Here is a 22,142-nt window from a genome sequence, read left to right as displayed (position 1 = left end):
ATAGTCAGTCTGAAAAGCCAACAAATCAGTCTCACGCTTCCAGAGCAGGCCGGTGAAAACGTGTGACAGGCATGGTTCCTCAAACGTTTCGGAGGGCCGATATTCAGCCTGTGGGGCGTAGTTTGGGGACCCCTGCCTTAGCAGGAGGGTTCTGGCACAACTGCATATAAACAAACATTTAACACAATGTAGTAAATGTAGTAACTATAATAAATGTGTAAATACATAAATATTTATAGGCACAATCATACATTGTGAGGTATTTTAACTTCAGAAAACTCTGTAAATATTTATAAATTTGACAAATAGACTCATGCTTCATCTATATAATGGTTTAGTAATTTTTTTTATTGCATAATAGTTTTGATAGATTAGCACTAAAATTATTATTTTAACAATACAGTTATTAAATCATTTGTATATGTGTAATTCTGTTTTCATTATTAGGTTCCAATCTTGTGAACATTTTGTTAAAATGTGTTTAAAATTTTAAACAGTGACAACAGCTTGTACCATTACTGAAAATGCAATTTCATGACATCATATAAATTAGTAGAATGTGAAATTTGTACATTATTACTCAAGCTAAAATGTGATTAAAATAATCAAAAGCAAAATATGAAAATAAAATGTCCAATCTTGCATACTATACTGTGTGAAGTCATGTGAAGATGCCCCCCTTCTCGGTTTGCTAAATATCTTTTTCAGTTTTCTGGTGCATTAATCTTACATATTGTTAGAAGTCTGGCAAGTAAAAACTAAAATATACTAGCCAATGGCGATTCTTTCTCCAATGTGTCAATAGAGGGTTGCAAAATTTCACCAGGGGGTGCATTAGCTAATGTAGGGCTTGACCATGTGCACACAGTTGATTAGATGTTGGTGCTCCTGTGGGACCAGCAGCTAGCTCTACACAGACTGATCTCACAGTGAAATCAGAAACAGCAGACTGACGTTTCTTTAGCTATAATTGGTCTGTGTGTACCGAAATGTGAAACATTGTCCCCAGTGGCCAAAACGGTAAGTGTTTTCATTACTCCAGTCACTCACCCTGCTACTAAACATTACTGCTGAATTATTAGGGCTCTTCATCACTGATCTGGCTCAGAAAATAGGGGAGAGTATTTCGGCCAGCCTTAACATTGTGAACCAGTCCAGCTTAGTACAGCCTGATTCAACTTGTGAGACTCAGCACTCCAGTGGGTGTAATGCTGTTTCTAATCTGAAGGCTAGAGAAGATAAGTGGAGCACCGCTGAGGTCCAGGAGTGCTGGATAATTATCAAAGTGATGAGTCACTTCAATAGCACAGCAGACAATGTCCAATATCAGCTTGCAACCAGAGAACTGTTGTGCCAAGCCCTAATGCCATCTCCCATTCACGTCAGCAATTTGTCTGCATACCTGCCCATTCACTGCCTTCTGTGATTCCTCTTAATTGTAATGCTGTTCCATCCCCAACAGCAAGTCTTCAGCATATGGTTGGCATGATGGATTGAGTCTTCTCTTTGTGCACCATTTCTGTTACTTCATCCATATGATTCAAGCAGACTTTCAAACCAGCTTAGGCCCGAACATAATTGGTATGCACACCTAAAAAGTTTTCCATGTGTTATGGATGTAAAGATATAGATTCATGTCCAAGGAACATTGATTTTGCTGAAATTTGCCTGCATCTAAGTGGAAGGTGATGCATCCTGGTGCTTGTCCCAGCAGTAAAGTTTTTTCTGGGCAGGCCAAGTGTTCCTGATGGTTTGGCACCCACTGAGTCGTTTGCACAAGGACCAGTTTACTTTGGCTCCGAAGAAGTCCCGGAACACTTCCCAGTGTCCCCGCAATATTCCTCTCACTCTCCCCATAGTCTGTTTTTGTAAAGAAATAAAGAAGCTTGAGGCACAAACACATACACAAAAATAAATTTCCAGCTTTAACCAACCAAATACAGCTATGTTATCCTGAGCGGCTGAGTGGGCAGTGCTCAAACCCCAAGAGGTCAGAGACTAGCCCCTGTGTCCAACGCTATCCGGTTGGATAATGAAGACAGTCCAGAAAGGATTTGTGCTTCAGTTTTCGAAGCGGCCAACTTGCTTCAATGGCGTTCTCTACTCCTCTGTGCTCAAATGGGATGCGCCAGTTATAAACTCAGAGGTACAGAGTCTCCTCCCCCAATTATGTGACAGAGAGTGGAATGACAGGCAAAGAACGAAAGAGCAGAAAGGCTTTTACAGATATTATCTCAAAAAGAGTGGTGGATTGCGGCCCATACTGGAACTGAGACCCTTGAATCAGACACTCAAGAAATCTCCATTCAAGATGGTGACTCAGAGAGAGAACCTGTCTCATGTCCTTACTCCGGATTGGTTTGTATCAGTCGACCTGAAAGATGCATACTTTCATGTGCAGACTGCCCCTTCGTCACAGGCCGTTCTTTTTTCTTTCTTTCTTTTTTTATTAACAATTTTTATCGATTCCATGCAGCAAATCACACAAACATAACAGAAAATGCAAAATCAAACCACATGAAATCATAACTTTTTCCCCTGAACATTAACCCCCCCATCCAACATAAACAAGCACTTCAGTGGTCAAAAACTAACTGACAAAGACACACAAATAGACAATAAAACAGAAAATATTTAGAGATATAAAAATAAATCAATTAATCAAAATAAAAAAAAAACACTAGTCCCTCTCTGTTGCCTCTCCCTGAGAGCCCTCCAAAAAGGCCAAATAGCTGCCCCACATCCTGATATATATCTATGTTGCCCAGCCTTCTATATACCATCTCCTCAAATGCCGCCACCCTGCCCAACTCCACGCACCACTCACGAAATGAGGGTGCACCAGATGACCTCCATCCCCTGAGGATTACCCACCTGCCAATCATCACGCCGGTCAGGACCCAGCTCTCCATATATCTATCGCCCACATTCAGGACCACCCCATCACCCAAAACACGCAGTCTGGGGCAAAACGAAAACCAAGTGTCAACCACGTCACACACGAAGCTCTGAACCCTCGACCAAAACTCTTGGATCTTAACACATCCCCAAAAAACATGGGTGGTGTCTCCATCTTCTGAATGGCATCACCAGCAGATGGGTGTGTCCTTAAGACCAAGCCTATACAATTTAGAAGGGGTCTAATAAAATCTATGTATAATCTTAAATTGCATAAGGCGGACCCTTGCATCTCTAGATGCAGACTTGACGTTTTTTAGAATCCGAGCCCACACTCCCTCCTCCAATGCCAAGTTGAAATCTTTCTCCCATAATCTTTTGAGAGAATTTAAATCTCCATCCCCCAGACTATGAATTAGCAGGGAGTAACACACTGATGCCTCATGACCCTTCCCAAAAGCAGCAATCACCACTCCCAGAGTATCTGCCACTCTAGGGGGTTGTGTGCTACTCCCAAAAACAGTGCAGAGCAGGTGGCGCAGCTGTAAATACTTATAAAATTGAGATCTGGGAATCCCAAAATGTTGAAATCAAATTTTCAAAAGATCTCAATACTTCACTCTCATATAGGTCACCAAGTGTATTAACCCCCCTCACAATCTAATCTGACCAACAGAAAGGGGATTTATTAATACATAGTTTAGGGTTCAGCCATATGCTCGAGGCTACGTTTAAATAAATATCCGAGTTAAACACTCTGGAAACTTTTGTCCATATTGAGAGTAAATGCGAAATAACGGGGTGTGACTTAACTACTCCAATTAGTTTAATAGAATGGCTTTGCAGTGGTGAGATATGGGCAAGAACTTCCTTTTCAATACAAAACCAGGGAGGGGCTCTCTCAGGTGGAAGTGACCAATGAGCCAAATGTTTGAGACCAAATGCATAATAATAAAATAAAATCTTGGGTAGGCCTAACCCACCTTTGTCAATCGGCCTATGTAATTTACTGAAATTTAACCTGGGACATTTACCATTCCAAATGAAGGACTTCACTATGCTATCAAATTGCTTAAAATAAGAGAGAGGGACATCTACAGGGAGAGATTGTAGCAGATAGTTAAATTTTGGAATGCAATTCATTTTAATAACATTAACGTTCCCAATCATCGATAAGTGTAATGAAGCCCACCTGTCCACATCATTCGAAAACCTTTTTATTAAGGGATCAAAATTAACTCTAACTAAATCAGACAAATTTGCTTGGATCTAGTGGGGTCGGAGACGAATAATAAAATATCATCTGCGTAAAGCAGAAGCTTATGCGCTACACCTCCCGCCGTCACCCCTGGAAAATCATCCTCCTTTCTTATCGCGGCTGCTAATGGTTCCAGGGCAAGACAGAACAATAATGGGGGAAGAGGGCAACCCTGCCGGGTGCCCCTATCCAGAGTAAAATAATCTGAAATTAACCCATTTGTTTGTACTGCTGCTACAGGGTGTCTATAAAGTAACTTAATCCAACCAATAAATGTATTCCCGAACCCATACATTTCCAAAATCTTGAAAAGATAATCCCATTCTACCATATCAAACGCCTTTTTGGCGTCAAGAGAGATGGCAGCAACCGGAGATTGTTCATTTGCTACTGACCACATGATATTGATGAGACGCCTGATGTTATCAGAAGAACTACGGCCTCGAATAAACCCCACCTGATCTATATGTAAAAGAGATGTCATAACTTTACTTAATCGATTAGCCAGAATTTTGGACAAAATTTTTACATCTAACTGGATCAGCAAAATTGGGCGGTAACTTTTACACTCGCTTGGATCTTTATCCTATTTTAGAATCAGACTGATCCGGGCTTGTGTCATGGTTGGCGGAAGCTTTCCATTCTTTAATGAATCAGTATAAACTTCTAACAAAAGTGGAGCCAGTTCTGTAGCATAAGATTTGAAAAACTCAGCGGCAAAGCCGTCAGGCCCCGGAGTCTTGCCTGTAGGCAGGGACTTAATTACCTCAACAAGCTCCTCCAAGGTTATCTCAGAATCAAGATAATTTTTTTGCTCAGTCGTCAGTTTAGGGAGATCTAATGGTTCCACAAAGTTCCTAATATCTTCATCAGTAGACGAAGACGTGGACCTATAGAGATCAAGATAGAACTCTTTAAAAGCATTATTAATATCAATGGCTGTGGTAAATATTTCACCACCACAGATTTCACTGAGGAAATGATAGAAAAAGACTATCTCTGCTTTATATATCTAGCCAAAAGTTTTCCTGCTTTATCAACTGACTCAAAGTATGACTGTCTTGCCCTGAACAACCAAAACTCCACTTTCTGTGACAGAATAGTATTATACCTGTATTTCAGTCGGGTCAATTCTCTGAGGCCATCAGCTGACATACAGCGCTTCAGCTCTGCCTCTGCACTTTTAATATTTCCTTCCAACTCCATGAGTTCTTGTGCTTTGGATTTTTTGGTGAATGAGGCATACTGTATGATCTGACCCCTAAGAACCGCCTTAAGTGCCTCCCAAGCCACGCCCACAGAGGACACTGAGGACCAGTTGGTCTCCATATAAACATTGATTTCAGTCTTTAACATTTGTTGGAAATCAGGATTTTGCAGAAGGGACACATTAAGGCGCCAACTATAAGATTTATTTTTCTCTGTATGTGGCATCACCTCTAAACTCACCAGGGCGTGATCTGAGACTAAAATGTTTCCAATTGAGCAATCAACAACAGATGAAATGAGGGATTTGGATATTAAAAAAAATCTATTAATATCTATCTAGAATAAATCTTGTGGACTGATGAAAAAAATTTATAGTCCCTACCAGATGGGTTCAAAAGTCTCCAAATGTCTGTAAGACCCAGATTTTTACACATCCTGTGAAGCACACATTTGCTTCACTATGATCAAGCACTGAGTCCTTCAAAAGATTAAAGTCTCCTCCCAATATTATATCATGAGGGGTGCCAACGGTTTGCAACATCCCTTCAAGATCTATAAAAAAGCCCTGATCATCAGCGTTAGGTGCGTAAATATTAGCCAAAATCAACCTTTGCCCCTGAATTTCAACTAACACAATAATTACTCTTCCTAATTTATCTTTAATCTGTTTGAGAAATTTGAACTGTAAATGCTTATTAATCAATATAATGACTCCCTTGCTCTTACTTGAGCCAATACTAAAGAAAACATGTCCACCCCATATCTTCCCAAATTTTTCAGCTTCCTGCGGGGAAAGATGTGTTTCTTGAAGAAACACTATATCATATTTCTTACGTTTAAGAAAAGTAATAACCTTCCTTCTTTTTATGGGGTGCCCCAACCCATTCACATTCCATGTGGAGAGAGATAGTACACTCATATTAACATTTGACATTTTGATATAGTAAAAAAAATAAATTGTGTCAAAAACAAAATTATATAGACCACATTCCCCATTAGTGAAACAATCAACCCCCGAACAAAACAAACAGAAAAAAGAAAAACGTGCACATTAACCCCGCGCACGACAGCGCCAACCGGCGACAATCCCTCTAAACTCAAAAGGTCCATGAACACCCACGAGAGCCCACGACAACTTTGCCATTGGATTGCTCAATTTTGCCTCACAAATTACATAACAGAAAATACTTTGTAAAATAAACCCAGTCAATAGGAAGAATGAACACTAAGAACGTGTAGATTCATTCACAGAACTGTTTTAAAGGTGTGATCTTCCACAAAACAAATTCCAGCTGATATAAACCGTTCAGATTCCTCGAACAGACAAACGAATGTTCAGTAAGCTGGCTGTTATGAGTTCAGCGGATGACGTAATCATTCCAATGTCCCGTAAAAAAAAAAACTCAACAAAACAAACTACAGCCAGCAGGAGGAATAAGCATGAAGAACGAACAGATGAACCAACAGCTGTTCCAAAGGAATGTTATTCAATAGAACAAGCTCCAGCCGATAGGCGGAACCAATTCAAAAAGAAACAACACCGGCATCCCGGTTCCCCGGTGATCGAGTCAACTCACTCGGAGGCCGCATAAAAATATATACCATGACTTACATAATCCGTCGGTTTCATAAAAAACATCCTTTGTGTGAGCAGCATGTAGATGTTTTGCGGTCATCCGTAGTATCCACTCTCAATCTGCCCGGGAACTTCAATGCAAAAGTAATCTTTTATCAATGCAAAAGTTTCTTTAAGGAAAAGTGTTATTCACAAAACAAGCCCCAGCCGCTTGGCAGAGCCAATGCAAAAAATCCAAAATGTCGCCCAGCATCCTCAAGAGTTAGTACAGCGAGTCAGGCCCACTCACATGAGAAACATCCAATGGTTTACTCCTCATTGATTCTATAAAAGACATTGCCAGATTTGGACATGTGAATACTTTGCGACCGACCTTCGTTTCTATTCTCAGTTTGGCCGGAAACATCAGAGCAAACGAGATGTTTTTCTGATGTAAGAGTTTCTTACATTCCTTGAACCAATCGCGTTTCCCTTTGCTCCTCGCCTGGCGCAACACAAGATCTTTATCGGATGATCTCAGAAATCTGGCCAGAATCGATCTGGGCCTGTCTCCCTCAGCAGATCTGTGAGCTGGCACTATGTGAGCTCGCTCAATTTCCAGCTTGTGGCCTGTTATGTCGAGCAGACTCGGGAAAAACTCGTCTAGGAATTTCACCATATCTCTGCCCTCCTCATGCTCAGGAATTCCAACAATTCGAACATTATTCCTGCGGCTTCTATTTTCAAGATCTTCAAGCTTTTCAAGGAGATGTTCCAGATCAACTTTGGTGGCGGGTGGATTAGCGGTTAATTCCCTCTCCGAAGATTCCAGAAAATCGATTCGTTTTTCAATATCAGTCACTCTTGTACCTAACTCGGAGAATTTTATTTTCATCGCCGTGATCGATCGACGTATTACAGCGAGATCCTCCAAGTCAGCAAGAATCTTCGTCAACATCACCGACATGTTTGACAACTGACGCTGGATTCCTTCTCCTGCCGCGCCATCCAAATCGAGTCCCCGGTCTGTAGGCCTGTCGGGGCTTTCATCCTGAACATGTAAGTGTCTTTTAATGTCTCCCGAGCCCGATGATTTTGACTTCTTTGCCATGTTTTGCAACAAAGGGCAAATGTGTAACTGGGTGTAACAAATTTCACCAGATTATAATATGAAAATAATCGAAAATTCAGCAAAGTGTGCAGAGCTCGTCGCTCACACGTCTGCTCCTTGCATGGCATCACATCCCCTCCAAATCTGCTTTTGAACACAGGCGGATTAGCATATAATTCTCTTTCTGATGATTCCAAATAATCAATCCATCTTTCAACTTCTGCCACTCTTGTGACTAACTCAGAGAATTTTGTTTCCATTGCCGTAATCGATCAACGTATTACAGCGAGATCCTCCAAGTCAGCAACAACCTTCATCAGCATCACCAAGATGTTGGACAGTTGACGCTGAATTTCTTCTCCAGACGTGTCATCCAAATCGAGTCCCTGGCTCGCAGGGCCGCCAGAGGCCTCAGCTTGAACATGTAATTGTCTTTTAATGTCTCCAGAGTCTGAGGATTTTGATTTCTTTGCCATGTTTACCTCAAAGAGCAAATATGTAACTGGGTGTATCGAATCTCACCGGATTAAACATGAAAATAATTAAAGAACTAGCAAAGTGCGCAGAGCCAGTCGCTCACACGTCTGCTTCTTGCATGGTGTCACGTGACCTCACAGGTCGTTCTTGAGATTTGCCGTAGAGGGGACTGCATTCCAGTTCAAAGTCCTACCCTTGCGCATTTATTAAAAGTGTTGATGCATTCCCTTGGTTAAAAGGAATCTCGTACTCTTAGTTTTAAGACCTCAACATGAGAGCTGCTGTTTAATGTAATTTTATATTTTGTTGTTCTTTTAGAATGTATTATCTAAGCAGTAGCAACAGTTATTTTTGTCCAAATTGTGCAGCCCTGTAAAAAATGTTCTGAAATGACAGCATAATCATTGTAACCATCTCCAAAACAACTTCTAAGGAGGCAAACTACACAAATTTAAGGGAGGGACCCACCGACCAGATTTGCAATTAACCCTAGTGCTATAACTCAAACATATAAACTTCACAACACATATAAGCCAAAAAATATAGTTTTTAAAGTTTATATGAAGAGACACACAAACATATCTGCATTGACAAAACCCAAAGTCATACAAATGCACTTCTGTCACTGTTGTTTAGAAATGAGGGAAAGAGGGAAACCCTTATCTGACCATTGTCCTATTGTCCATAGAGTAATCCGAATGTCTTGTAGATTAATATCCATTGAGCTAGTTGCAGAGATGAGGAGAAATTGAAGAAATGTCCGTGGAATGATGCAGTGTGATGAAACAACAATCCAAATGAAATCCATACAACATGTGTTGAAATTTTAGGCCTAGCTTCCACTGTCCTAAGTCTGCTCTTTTTTGTAGTTTGAAAAGCCTTGTGTTTTTAGAACTCTCAAACTCCAGGCAAACGAGTTAAGACAGCAGCATAATATAAAGCAGGCTAATGAAGGAAGGTAGTACATAAAGAGTCCTTCTACAATAAAACATACAGGCTAGCATTAGCATGCTACCAACAAACAAACCAATACCATAAAACATGAGAAACAAAATACAGCTTACAAACCAAAGTTTCTCAATCAGGACTCTGAGCACTTGGGTAAGCACAAGAGAAGACCATGCTTCCCTTTCACCAAACTAACTTCTCTCCTCTTACCTGGCTATATACAAGAGGAGGAATGTAACTGAGCCTCCTAGTGCACTGTAGTGGCATTACACTTAAAAACCACAGTAACCAAGTTCTGGGCGGTTTCATACCCCCCTCCTCATTGGAAGGGTTGTCACATCCATGAAAGGCTTAAGGTTCTGGACATGATAGGTATCAATAGTGTCTGGATCAGACACGAGGGAGAATCGATAATTTACCGGGCCCAGTTTTTTAAGAATTTTGGTGGGACTTTTCCATTTGGGAGATAGTTTTGCATGAAACCGTCATCTGCTTTGGATAAGGGATGAGTTCGCACCCAAACTATATCTCTGACCTGAAACTGAGTTGGTTTGTGATGCTGGTCGTAGTACTTTTTCTGCTTATTTTGAGCTCGTTCCACATTTTCCTTTACCAAGCTGACTAGGATTTTATGCCATTCCAATATAAGGTAGACAGGACTGTTAGGGCTAGGTAGCGGTTGTAGGGCTCTTTCCATTGGACCTTTCAGTTTCTGCCCCAGGGATACCTCTGCTGGAGTGAACCCTGTACTTTCATGCCAGGCAGAATTGATGGCAAACCTGAACTCGGCCAAACACTTGTCCCACTGTCGGTGATGTTCTTCAACATCGGATGCAATCATTGTCTTTAAGTTTCTATTGACTTGCTCTGTCAAATTTGTTTGAGGATGGTAGGCAGTTGTCAGTTTCTGAATAACTCCCCATTGTTTGCACAAGAGGCTGATGAGATGAGAAGTGAATTGAGTTCCTCTATCCAACACAAGATAGGCTGGGGTTCCCCATCTAGTGAAGAGCTCATCTATTAAAATTTTTGCAATGTGAGATGTTTTTGCTGTTCTCAAGGGAAGTTCTTTGGTGAAGTAGTCCACCACAACAAGAAGATACTCATGCTGTTTGACATTTTTAGGAAAGGGACCCATGAGGTCTACTCCTAACATGTGCCCAGGCTCGACTACAGGAGTATTTAGCAGAAGACCTGACATCTTTGTCATGGAGGGTTTGTGTTTTTGACGTTTGACATTCCTTACAATACTTCCATACATCTGCCCTGATATTAGACTAGTACATGGTTTCGAGTAGCCTGAGTACAGTTTTGAGCTTTCCCAAGTGTCCACTCAGAGGATTGTTGTGAGCATACTGCAGAAATGATTGTTGTAGTGCAGAAGGAATGATCAATTGGAGTTTTTGACCTTTTTGACCATCAGGTACACTGCAAAATAGAAAACCATTCTTCACAACATAATGAACTCTGGCAGTGTCAAGTGTCGTCTGTTTTCCTGCTTTAATTACTAGTTCTTGAATTTCAGTATCGTGCTTTGTGTCTGCGATGGAAAAAAGAGATGTCTGAGAAGGAAGTGGTTCAGGCAATCTTGAGGAACTGCAACCCGCGACTCGCCAGTTTGCTACGAGGAACTGTCAAAGACGTGGAAGAGTTAGTCAGGATTGGGACACAAGTTGAAAGAGACTTGGATGAGTCCAAAAGGTATTGGAGTCAGGTCAATGGGGAAGAACAGAAGAAAAAAACGTCTGCTGTTCAAGAACCTCAGCGCAAGTTACCACCGGCTGGCAACTGAGTTGTGCTACTTCACCAGAGTCTAGACCATCATGCTTATAAGAACATCACCCTTCCCATAATTCTCAGAGACAGCTACACTATATTGCCAAAAGTATTCGCTCACCCATCCAAATAATTGAATTCAGGTGTTCCAATCACTTCCATGGCCACAGATGTATAAAATGAAGCAACTAGGCATGCAGACTGCTTCTACAAACATTTGTGAAAGAATGGGCCACTCTCAGGAGCTCAGTGAATTCCAGCATGGTAGTGTGATAGGATGCCACCTGTGCAACAAGTCCAGTCGCGAAATTTCCTCGCTACTAAATATTCCACAGTCAACTGTCAGTGGTATTATAACAAAGTGGAAGTGATTGGGAATGACAGCAACTCAGCCACGAAGTGGTAGGCCACGTAAAATGACAGAGCAGGGTCAGCGGATGCTGAGGCGCATAGTGCGCAGACTTTGAGGTCGCAAACTTTCTGCAGAGTCAATCACTACAGACCTCCAAAGTTCATGTGGCCTTCAGATTAGCTCAAGAACAGTGCGTAGAGAGCTTCATGGAATGGGTTTCCATGGCCGAGCAGCTGCATCCAAGCCATACATCACCTAGTGCAATGCAAAGCGTCGGATGCAGTGGTGTAAAGCACGCCACCACTGGACTCTAGAGCAGTGGAGATGCGTTCTCTGGAGTGACGAATCACGCTTCTCCATCTGGCAATCTGATGGACGAGTCTGGGTTTGGCGGTTGCCGGGAGAACGGTACTTGTCTGACTGCATTGTGCCAACTGTGAAGTTTGGTGGAGGGGGGATTATGGTGTGGGGTTGTTTTTCAGGAGCTGGGCTTGGCCCCTTAGTTCCAGTGAAAGGAACGCTGAATGCTTCAGCATACCAAGAGATTTTGGACAATTCCATGCTCCCAACTTTGTAGGAACAGTTTGGGGATGGCCCCTTCCTGTTCCAAAATGACTGCACACCAGTGCACAAAGCAAGGTCCATAAAGACATGGATGAGCGAGTTTGGTGTGGAAGCACTTGACTGGCCTGCACAGAGTCCTGACCTCAACCCGATAGAGCACCTTTGGGATGAATTAGAGCGAAGACTGTGAGCCAGGCCTTCTCGTCCAACATCAGTGTCTGACCTCACAAATGCGCTTCTGGAAGAATGGTCAAAAATTCCAATAAACACACTCCTAAACCTTGTGGAAAGCCTTCCCAGAAGAGTTGAAGCTGTTATAGCTGCAAAGGGTGGGCCGACGTCATATTAAACCCTATGGATTAAGAATGGGATGTCACTTAAGTTCATATGCATCTAAAGGCAGATGAGCAAATACTTTTGGCAATATAGTGTATGTCATTGCCATGGTTAACACTGGAAGCACATTCTCACTAATCCGAAAAAGTCCTCAGGAAGAATGTAAACCTAGTGGAGGCCAGTCTTTCCTGTTGGCCAATGGACAGAGACAAAACTCCCTAGGCAAAGTGAGCTGGAGATGTGAAGTCCAAGGATAGTTTGTGAATATAACTTTCTTCATCATGCAAGATACTGATCTAACTGTGCCAATCATTCTGGGAATCGACTTCCTGTTAGAGTCCAAAATGGTATTGGATTTCCACAGAGCTCAGTACTGCATGCCTGCAACACCAGAACCAAATACTTTTCCTTTCCTATATCATGATGTTCGCGCATCTACATATTTTTATCTCGCCATACCTGGACCCACTTGTAATGAAGAAACTCACCAGCAAATACACCAGTTAACACAAGCGTCAGATGCAGATCCTTCCATACAAAAAGAGTTAGAGGATCTTATGTTAAGTTGGTCTACTGTGTGTACTCAGCAGATTGGTCGAACTAACTATGTAAAACATCGCATTGCAAATCTAGACGAGATTCTGGTAAGAAAGCATGCTCACAAGGTCTCACTAGAAAAGCAGCAATTCAACTAATCTCAAGTGCAAGGACTCTTGGACAAAGGAATCATCCAACCGTCTACTTCACCTTGGGCATCACCTGTTGTTGTATTTCAAAAGAAGGATTGAGGTTCCAGATTCTGTGTAGATTATCGAGGTCTTAACACCAAGACTCATCTAGATGCATATCATATGCTTCAAAGTCAGGATATCTTAGAGTCTCTCCATGGAATAACTGTTTTCAGCACCCTAGGCTTGAAAAGTGGCTATTGGCAGTTGGAAATGGATGCAGAAAGCATTCAAAATACAGCTTACATAGAGAATTAACCATTACAAACTAGACATAGAAAACGCTTATTTGACTGAGCTTGAAACCAAAGTTTCTCAATCAGGACTGTGAGCACTTGGGTAAGCACAAGAGAAGACCATGCTTCCCATTCACCAAACTAACTTCTTCTCTCCTCTTACCTGGCTATATACAAGAGGAGGAATGCAACAGAGCCCCCATGTGCATGGTAGTGGCATTACACTTAAAAACCACAGTAACCAAGTTCTGGGCGGTTACATACTGATTAATAATCGTGATTAAAATTTAGAACAAAATAATTGAGTATTGTGTTACAATGATTTTAGCACACAGACTAGAATAACTCATTTATTTATTAATTAGTTTTTGTTATCAGCAAGGTCCCTGATTGACTTTGCTTTTCTTACAGGAATCAGAATCGAAGGATGTGGTTTATCAAGGTGTCGTCATGAAACACTTTATTTATTGCAGCGTTTAACTGTATCTCACCATTTCATGTCTCTAGGATAGATATGAGAGCTCAGACTGGACCCTGGTTCTTGCTTTTTTGGACTTCCTCCCATATTTGTAGCTTTTGACAGGATATTTTTTAGTGAAACTATTTAGTGTGTCTGATCAGGAAATATCAATAGGCCTTATCTGGCTCTTTAAAAACATAGCAGCATATTCTCCTACTTCCAAAGATGGATTAATGAAATAGGACATATTACATAGAATGGCGTATGTACATGTGCAAGTGGTAATATAAGTGCAAGGTGTATATAAGATATTTATTTACATTATTGCACTATGGGGGAGTCCTGAAGGTGGTTTAATTGTTCATGTGGTAAATAGTAAAAACTGTTCTTGTGCCTGGATGTCCTGGCGCTGATTGCTCTGTAGCACCAGCCAGAGGGAAACTGTTCAAAGAGGGAGTGGGCAGGGTGTGTGGGGTCCAGAGTAGACCTGCTCGTTTCTTCAATCTGGAGATGTACAGTTCTTGGAGGGTGGGCAGGGGGGCACCAATTATCCTCTCAGCAGTCCTGACTGTCCGTTGTAGTTTATAACATGTCAATTATATAATAAACTAACACAAAACAAATGTCAGAGTATATTATTAAACAATGATGATATTCTTCACTGCTCTCCTGTCTAACATTTTATTCAATTTTTATTATTTTTTTATTTTATTTTTTTACTGTTCATCAAGGGTGATTTACATGGTTTACATGGTTATATACTGGACATATTAGTGAATGTAAAGTACTTCAGCAGGGTATGAATACAGGAAGTGTGTGTAGTGTGAGAGTATGCATTGGCCCTACAAGTTACACATTGTGCATTGAGCACCATCTTGTGCACAAAGAAGGTAAGAACCTCTCTCTATGCCCAAAAGAGCATGTTATAAATACTCATTTATGCACAAGACAGCAGCCAAATGCAAAAAATAAACGTGTAAATTGGTAAGACAAACAACTGACCTTTCACATCTGAATCTGACTTCAGGAAAATGAATAGAAAGCTTTGAAAATTACAAATCTGATATCAACAGAAAATTATGTCACTTTCATATGAAAGACAAATCTGTTGTATGAGTAAAAACATTATTAAATAGTGGCAATAGTGGCAATCCAAACAAGATTTTGAGTTTTTTGTTTTGCTTTTGTGCCCAAAGCCCCCGTCCAAGGCCTGTAGGCTTACGTCGTCTCTGACGGCCAAGGCCTACGGTGCCACTGGACAAGCCACCCTGCCCTGCACATGGCTCTCCTGCAAGTCCGCCAAGGCACTAAAGGAACTGCACAAGGGTAGTTCCGCCCCGGGATTGATGCAGAAACTGTGCTCGGCGACCAACCTCGGTCTCCGAGCGACGAAGGTCACGGTGCGGACTCTCGGGTGGACGATGTCCACATTAGTGGTCCAGGAGCGCCACCTTTGGCTCAACCTGGTCGAGATGGGTGAGGCCGACAGGACACGGTTCCTTGCTGCCCCCATCTCCCAGGCTGGCCTATTTGGCGACACCGTCAAGGACTTTGCCCAGCAGTTCTTGATGGTGGAGCAGCAGACGGAGGGTATCCGGCATATCCTGCCCCGGTGCGGCTCAAGATCCCGCACCCCATCTGCTTGTTGCCAAGGGCGTCCCCCTGCGGTGACTGCACCGGCTCTGCCACAGCCCGCCCCTTCGGCCCGGCTCCGGCGTAGAGCCCACCCTAGGAAGCAGACGCCACCCGTCTCGCGGCCACCAAGAACCCATGAAAGGCTTCAAAGCGCCCCTGAGACGGGCGACCCAGGGACGACGAAACCTGCTGCTCTGGAGCTGGTAAGCAGACCACTCCATCCCCCGGTCGAATCTTTTTATTACATTTGCATTTAATTGCACTGCATGCCCAAATGGCTGCAGAACCCAAGAGTTCAGCAAGAGCGGTTTCCTTGTTCCCTGGGTCATGTATCCGGTGTGCACGGCCGTCATCACGACCACTGTCCACCACCCTATTTGGCATGTTTGGAGCTCCAGCGGTGGTCTTCCGCCCCTGAGCGCCCAGCTGTGGCACAAATCCGCCCCCAATGTGACAGTCTCCATGGGTCACGAGGACAGGCCTCTTCCTTCCCCATCCCAGGCTGTTCCGGGGGTGGTCACAAGGAGCCAGGTAAGTACTTCAATATCCCTGAACTCAGCACGGCCACGACATGGTGTGGCACCTCGAGCTCCGCCTCGCCGCGAGGCCCCACCCGCCGGTACGTCTGATGAGATTGTCCCTTTGGTTCCCCTCGCACGGAGCTTGGATGCGTGGCCTGCGCTTTCCAATCTGTCGCAATGGTTGGTCCGGACCGTCCGACTTGGCTACGCGATTCAGTTCGCCAGGTGCCCGCCCAGGTTCAGCACTATCCACTTCATCTTGGTGAAGGACGAAAACGCTGTTACCTTGCGCACGGAGATCGCCACCCTCCTACGGAAGGGTGCGATAGAACCTGTCCCTCCGGCCGAGATGAAGAAGGCGTTTTACAGCCCCTACTTCATCGTACCGAAAAAAGGCGGTGGGTTGCGTCCAATCTTGAACCTGCGAGTACTGAACCGGGCTTTACACAGACTCCCGTTCAAGATGCTGACGCAAAAACGCATTCTGGCGAGCGTCCGGCATCAACCCCGCTCGGGTTGATGCATATGAGACCGTTTCAGCACTGGCTTCAAACTCGAGTCCCGAGATGGGCATGGCGCCACGGGATATATTGCGTGGTCATCATGCCGGTCTGTCACCGTCTTTTCAGCCCTTGGACCGACCTCTCGTTTCTACGGGCAGGTGTTCCCCTAAAGCAGGTCTCCAGGCGCGTCATCGGTAAGTCTTTAGGGAAGCAAGACCTGATCATCAGGTTCCTGAGAGGCTCCAGGAGGCTGAATCCCTCCAGACCACGCCTTGTTCCCTCATGGGATCTCTCTGTAGTTCTTCAGGGTCTACAGAGAGCCCCCTTTGAGCCTTTGCAGTCAGCTGAGTTTAAGGCACTCTCTTTGAAGACTGCCCTCCTGACCGCACTCACTTCCATCAAGAGGGTAGGAGACCTGCAAGCATTCTCTGTCAGCGAAACGTGCCTGGAGTTCGGTCCGGGCTGCTCTCACATGATCCTGAGACTCTGACCGGGCTATGTGCCCAAGGTTCCCACGACCCCTTTTAGGGATCAGGTGGTGAACCTGCGAGTGCTGCCCCAGGAGGAGGCAGACCTAGCCCTGTTGTTGCTGTGTCCGGTGCGCGCTTTACGCATCTATTTGGATCGCACGCAGAGCTTTAGAATCTCTGAGCAGCTCTTTGTCTGCTTTGGTGCACAGCGGAAAGGAAGTGCTGTCTCCAAGCAGAGGATCGCCCACTGGCTCATTGACACCATAGCTATGGCATATCACGCCCAGGACGTGTCGCCCCCGGTAGGGCTATGAGCCCATTTTACCAGGGGTATAGCGGCCTCCTGAGTCCTGGCCAGGGGTGCCTCTCTAACAGACATTTGCTGAGCAGCGGGCTGGGCAACACCCAAGACCTTTGCACGGTTCTACAACCTCCGGGTGGAACCGGTTTCATCCCAGGTAGTGGCACGCAATACAAGCGGATAAGCCCGGGATAGCCGGCCGGGTGTATCGCTTGCACATAGCGCCTTCCACCTCTTTTGAGCTGAAGACGTGCACCATTAATTCCCAGTAGTGTTCACAAACTATGTTCCCTGGTTGACTTTCTCCGAGCCCTGTGGCAGTTGAGTTTTCGAAGAGACTCACTGCCGGCCTAGTACACTTGCTAACTAAGAGCCCTGTTCTGGGGTAGGTGCTCCGCATGTGGTGGTTCCCTGTAAGGTAAAACCCCATGCGATACATATCTTCCGCTAATTCATTTCCCTGTTGGCAAACTGCGTCTTCCTTGGGCAGAGCCCCTCTGCCCCAGTCTCCATGTTTGTAGTAACTCCTCCCCTGTTGGGTAGGATCTACCTTGAAGACTCTCCACTTAGTCATCAAGACCATGTGACGTATTTTTCCACTTAAATATCCCCCCTCTCTTTGGGCGAGGTGTGGTCTCCGCGGTGTCCTCCCCTTGGGAAGGACACCCCCCGACTAGACCTGGCGGCCCAGACGGATAATCCCCCTTCTTTTTTAGGGAGTGGAAAAAAAGAAAGGGAAAAGAGACCATGACTGGTTTAGCCTGTCTCTATCTTTTGGGTAGTCGACTTGTCCCCAAAGGGCCGTTCGACTCTCATAACTATGTTGGGGAGGTTACGTGCTGGCTACGAGGCACACAGTGGTCTGCCCGTCACACACCACCAGTTCACGTAACACAGTTCAGCCAGTTGTGGCATTTCTTATAGGGACCCCTAGTGTCACTACATCGACACAACGTCGAGTGAGTGACAGATAGGGAACGTCAGGGTTACTTGTGTAACCTCCGTTCCCTGATGGAGGGAACGAGACGCTGTGTCCCTCCTGCCACAACGCTGAACTACCCACTGAAATGGCCGGACCTTGTCTCAGCTCCTCAGCATAAAACCTGAATGAGTGGTTGCATACCAGCTCCTTTTATACCCGTATGTCCGGGGGAGTGGCATGCAAATACTACTCGCCAATTTTCATTGGCCTTTTATCAAAGACCAGAGGTGTCTCGGGCTCCCACATCGACACAACGTCTCGTTCCCTCCATCGGGGAATGGAGGTTACACAAGTAACCATGACGTTTTATTGAAAATAATCATTTATGTGGCTCAACTTAATGCATGCAAAAAATTTAAACAGAACATAATCAAACACAATATTAGAAAATACTCCACTCTTGAGTGTCTTAAGACTGGACAAACTTGTTTACAATGTAATATTTGAATTTTAATTAAATCTGATTATATACTGATCATTTGCAACATTAGCACATAGCTTGAATAAACTCCAATATGGTCAAACAGCCATGTTCATTTCTTATTGAGGTAAGATGAGTCTGTATGTTCATCTGTCTCATGAATCAAGGCAACTGTACTTTTATTTGTCAAGTGAACTTTTAAACAGGAAGTGTCCATCAATTCTATCTGGTTATGAAGAGAAGCACATGGGAAAAGAGCTAAAAACATTTATTCATTTATTTTTATTTTTTTGCAAACCAAAGTAATTTTTTTACATTTGAGGTTGACTGACTGTTGTGCCAAAGCAAATTTGTTCAGGGACAAAACTACATATTATGAATGTTGTTGTACATCCACTCTATAAATAGAATTAAATTAGCACAATTTTAGCCCTGAAGTACTAAACTTGGGGATTTGTTCAAAATGGTCACTATTTGGAAAAAGGAACCGAACAGTCTTGAGAAAGTTGAGCCACTGGTTTTTACTGAAAGTAACTTATTCTAATGAACTGTTCTGTTTATAATATTTGGAGTAAGATGATGACCCAGTGTATCTAAATCAGTATTTTCTTAAATGCTTAAAAATGTTACACATTCACATAGACAAATGATCAAGTCACAAAGTTAGAACAAATGCACATTTCTAATTTAAGCAAATGCTTCTAAGATTTTGTGGTTGCATCCTCAATAAATCAGCTAATTTAACCAGCACCTCTAAAAAACACCACAAACCCTCTGTTATAATTTCAAGAAGGCTGTTACAAGCTATTCATGAATCAAAATTCTGTTCTAATCAAATACAAAGAAAAACTGTTGCACCTCATCAATAAAGATATATAAAGTTTTATTTATAAAACATTGGTCCATGAAAAATATACATTTGTCATGAAGCTGATGCTTCATCCACAACACCTTACAGTTCAATAAACTGCACTTTAATATTTCTCCTCTTCCTCTGATCTGCTCCATGTGGCTAGTCTATATCATTACAGTCACACACTGCATGTTGTACAATAGCAGTTTCAAGTGCACAGTACATCAAACATTATTCAACATATTGATGTCTCACAGCTCCAGTAATTAATCAAGTTTTACTTAGTAATGAGGATCTACATGCTGGTTTGGAAAACAGCTGTTGCACCATTGTACAATAACATACAACGTTAAGATAATGTTATCGAGAAACCCAACACAAAGCTACACCAAACGCTGAAAGAACATTGATGATCATAATAAACAACATGATAATTATTGATCAAAACATCCCTAATATGAGGAAAATGCTTTAGAATACTACATTGAATTTATCTGACCAACATTTTAGTGTACATAAAAACATTTTTAGCAAAGGCTTGTCTTTTGACCCTCACATAAAAATGAAGCTTTGGTGAAGATGTAAGACAAGGTAACGATGAATGTACACACTTTAGATCATGATTTAAGACTGCAATGGCAAGATTTACAGTGAAAAAGGAGTTATAACTGGTTATTATATACAGGTGCATCTCAATAAATTAGAATGTCGTGGAAAAGTTCATTTATTTCAGTAATTCAACTCAAATTGTGAAACTCCTGTATTAAATAAATTCAATGCACACAGACTGAAGTAGTTCAAGTCTTTGGTTCTTTTAATTGTGATGATTTTGGCTCACATTTAACAAAAACCCACCAATTCACTATCTCAAAAAATTAGAATATGGTGACATGCCAATCAGCTAATCAACTCAAAACACCTGCAAAGGTTTCCTGAGCCTTCAAAATGGTCTCTCAGTTTGGTTCACTAGGCTACACAATCATGGGGAAGACTGCTGATCTGACAGTTGTCCAGAAGACAATCATTGACACCCTTCACAAGGAGGGTAAGCCACAAACATTCATTGCCAAAGAAGCTGGCTGTTCACAGAGTGCTGTATCCAAGCATGTTAACAGAAAGTTGAGTGGAAGGAAAAAGTGTGGAAGAAAAAGATGCACAACCAACCGAGAGAACCGCAGCTTTATTGAGGATTGTCAAGCAAAATCGATTCAAGAATTTGGGTGAACTTCACAAGGAATGGACTGAGGCTGGGGTCAAGGCATCAAGAGCCACCACACACAGACGTGTCAAGGAATTTGGCTACAGTTGTCGTATTCCTCTTGTTAAGCCACTCCTGAACCACAGACAACATCAGAGGCATCTTACCTGGGCTAAGGAGAAGAAGAACTGGACTGTTGCCCAGTGGTCCAAAGTCCTCTTTTCAGATGAGAGCAAGTTTTGTATTTCATTTGGAAACCAAGGTCCTAGAGTCTGGAGGAAGGGTGGAGAAGCTCATAGCCCAAGTTGCTTGAAGTCCAGTGTTAAGTTTCCACAGTCTGTGATGATTTGGGGTGCAATGTCATCTGCTGGTTTTGGTCCATTGTGTTTTTTGAAAACCAAAGTCACTGCACCTGTTTACCAAGAAATTTTGGAGCACTTCATGCTTCCTTCTGCTGACCAGCTTTTTAAAGATGCTGATTTCATTTTCCAGCAGGATTTGGCACCTGCCCACACTGCCAAAAGCACCAAAAGCTGGTTAAATGACCATGGTGTTGGTGTGCTTGACTGGCCAGCAAACTCACCAGGCCTGAACCCCATAGAGAATCTATGGGGTATTGTCAAGAGGAAAATGAGAAACAAGAGACCAAAAAATGCAGATGAGCTGAAGGCCACTGTCAAAGAAACCTGGGCTTCCATACCACCTCAGCAGTGCCACAAACTGATCACCTCCATGCCACGCCGAATTGAGGCAGTAATTAAAGCAAAAGGAGCCCCTACCAAGTATTGAGTACATATACAGTAAATGAACATACTTTCCAGAAGGCCAACAATTCACTAAAAATGTTTTTTTTATTGGTCTTATGATGTATTCTAATTTTTTGAGATGGTGAATTGGTGGGTTTTTGTTAAATGTGAGCCAAAATCATCACAATTAAAAGAACCAAAGACTTAAACTACTTCAGTCTGTGTGCATTGAATTTATTTAATACACGAGTTTCACAATTTGAGTTGAATTACTGAAATAAATGAACTTTTCCACGACATTCTAATTTATTGAGATGCACCTGTATAATTTGGTCTGTTCTCACTCAAAACCGATTGGATTTTGACAGAGCTGAGATATTCTTCTAATAATCTTCACTTGTGTTTTGCAGAACAAAGAAAGTCATACACATCTGGAATGCATGAGAATGAGTAAATTGTCATTTTTGTGTGAACTATCCCTTTAAACTTGGACTCAGTGAATAAAAAACGAGGTGGCACAGTTGTTCTTATTTGATCTAAGGTGGTACTTGTCTTGAAAGGTTTGAGAACCACTGCTCATCCATCATTATCATCCATTATTATC

General features: G+C 42.8%; 1 protein-coding gene across 1 annotated transcript in view; it reads right to left on the bottom strand.

Annotated features, from left to right (window-relative positions):
- Nucleotides 1-1,757: 1,757 nt before the first annotated feature.
- The window catches only part of LOC127439234 (uncharacterized), a 37,289-nt gene continuing 16,904 nt past the window's right edge, over nucleotides 1,758-22,142 (bottom strand). The window contains exon 7 of the mRNA XM_051695411.1: nucleotides 1,758-1,860. The gene's annotated coding sequence lies outside the window, so the exon portion shown is untranslated. The remainder of the gene's footprint in view (nucleotides 1,861-22,142) is intronic.

Source organism: Myxocyprinus asiaticus, chromosome 50, assembly GCF_019703515.2.
Source record: "Myxocyprinus asiaticus isolate MX2 ecotype Aquarium Trade chromosome 50, UBuf_Myxa_2, whole genome shotgun sequence".
Taxonomy (NCBI): Eukaryota; Metazoa; Chordata; class Actinopteri; order Cypriniformes; family Catostomidae; genus Myxocyprinus; species Myxocyprinus asiaticus.
Note: the sequence above shows the minus strand (reverse complement) of the source record. Positions and strands in the feature narration are given on the sequence as shown.